General features: G+C 54.2%; 1 pseudogene; it reads right to left on the bottom strand.

The window, feature by feature from the left end:
* Nucleotides 1-972: 972 nt before the first annotated feature.
* On the bottom strand, nucleotides 973-1857 carry LOC109451613 (ferritin light chain pseudogene; annotated as a pseudogene).
* Between the last annotated feature and the right edge of the window lie 296 nt (nucleotides 1858-2153).

The raw sequence follows: 2153 nt of genomic DNA on the forward strand, positions 1-2153 counted from the left end.
CCCATTTCAGGACCCCTGCTAGGATTGGGGTGTGTGTGTGCCGCACTCAGGGACACCTCCAGTGAACCAGCACCTCATTGACTTGCCAGCTCTCCCTGACCTCTGGCTGCCTGGGACTGCTAACTCTCTGAGAAGGGGCTCGACTGAGCTTGCCTCCTTGTGATTGGGCTCCACAATCCCCAGCTGGGAGATCTGATGTGTTTGAGGAGACGTCCACCCCCAACCTTTCCTTCCCAGAGTCCCCAGCCAAGGGCAGGAAGAGTGAGTAACAGCTCAGTACACATCAACCTGTTCTAGGGCTCACACCCGTGGGGGACAGCTCTATTCCTGGAGCCCAGGAAGTGCCAGGGCAGCATTCTTGGCCAGCAATTCCCCCTCCATCTTCCAGTCCTCCCTCTTTCTTCAGCCGCTGCTTCCCCATCCCTCGGAGCCAGCTGAGAGCAGCAATTCTCAGAATGTGGGTCCTGCACTAGTGGCAGCAGTATTACCTGGATGCTTGGCTGAAACACAAAGCGCCAGCCCCCACACCAGACCCACTGTCAATGTCTGCTTGGGCTGCTGTCCCAAAATACCGCAGACTGGGCAGTCTAAAGAACAGACATTTACTATCCCATAATTCTGGAGGGTGGAAGTCCAAGATCACGGAATCAGCAGGGTTGGTTTCTCCTGAGGCCTCTCTCCTCAGCTTACAGATGGCGTCTTCTTGCTGTGTCCTCAGCGAGGTCTTTCCTCTGCGTGCTCACGTGTCTGGTATTTTTTACTGTCTGTGTCCTAATTTCCTCTCTTAAAAGGACACCAGTCAGATTGGATTAGGGCTCACTCTAAGGAACCCGCTTTAACTTAATTACCTCTGTAAAGGCCCTATCTCCAAATACAGCCACATTCTAAGGAACTCAGGGTTAGGGCATCAACAAAGGAATTTTGAGGGGACACAATTCAGCCCACAGCACTGTTTTTTTGCTGCGGGAAGCTTTATTGTTTCGATTTTGTCCACGGTCTGGGGGAGGGCTCCAGGGTGGTTAGAAGGCTGCCTAGTGGTGGCAGGGAGAGACTCAGGCAGAAGCCCAAAGCCAGGGGGATGCAGAGGGGCCCCTCAAAGGCCTCTGGGCTCCAAAGGCTCCCAGTTATGAGCCTCTGGAAGAGATAATCACCCAGCCCGGCTGGAGGGCTGGCCCACCTGCAGAGGGTGGTCAGGTGGTCGCCCATCTTCTTGATGAATTTCACCTCCTCATCCAGGAAGTGGTTCTCCCGGAAGTCACGGAGATGGGGGTCTGTGCGAGCAGAACCCAGGGCATGCAGATCCAGAAGGTCCTGGTTCAGGTTCTTCTCCATGACCATGTGGCTTCCATGGAACCTTGGGAAGGCTGCTGCAGGTCCTGGAACAGGGCACAACCGCCATGCTGGTCTTGCATCTTCAGGGGACGTCTGGCGCCCTTGTGCTTTTCCTCGGCCAACTCTCGGAAGACGTGGCTCAGCCCTCTAAAGCCACATGGTCGCAGTCAAAATAGAAGCCCAGAGGGAGGTAGGTGTAGGAGGCCTGCAGATGTAGGCTGACCCGGTGATTGGTGGCGGCCTCCACCTTTGGTGGAATAATTCTGACGAACTTGGGAGCTCGTGATTGCTCAGCAATAAGGAGTTAAGATCAAAAAACAGTGTAGGCTGGTCTTGGAGTTGGTTCTGAAGGTTGAGACTGGAAAAGAGGTTGGAGGGTGGTTGGAGGCTGGAAGAAGGGGCTTGCCTGGGTCTGTTCCATCCAAACACTGTTGAAGCAAGAGACAGTGACCCCAGCACCCGAGGGGGACCACTGAGGGTACTCCCATAGCAGCTATTGAATCAGGCACTCTGGGGCGGAGCCATCCTGGTTTTACGGAGCTCTCAGGTAATTCTGATGAGTCTTTCAGTGTGGAAACTGCTGGGCTGGGGCTTCGAGGGCCCACGAGCTGCCAGTCTAATGCTAGTCACTTAATCGGTCAACAAATGGTCTTAGCTACTGAGCAATGGGTGCTGGGGTCATTGTAACCAGACCTCCACTTTGTCCTCATGGAGAGCACGCATGGTCTGGACAGGGAAACTAACATGACAATTGATGAAAATATTTCACTAAATGATTACAAGTGAGCCCAGTGCTGCAAGGGAGACGTGAGGGGCGCCCT

The sequence above is a fragment of the Rhinolophus sinicus genome, chromosome 5 (assembly GCF_057876585.1).
Source record: "Rhinolophus sinicus isolate RSI-liver-muscle chromosome 5, RSI-T2T, whole genome shotgun sequence".
Classification (NCBI taxonomy): domain Eukaryota; kingdom Metazoa; phylum Chordata; class Mammalia; order Chiroptera; family Rhinolophidae; genus Rhinolophus; species Rhinolophus sinicus.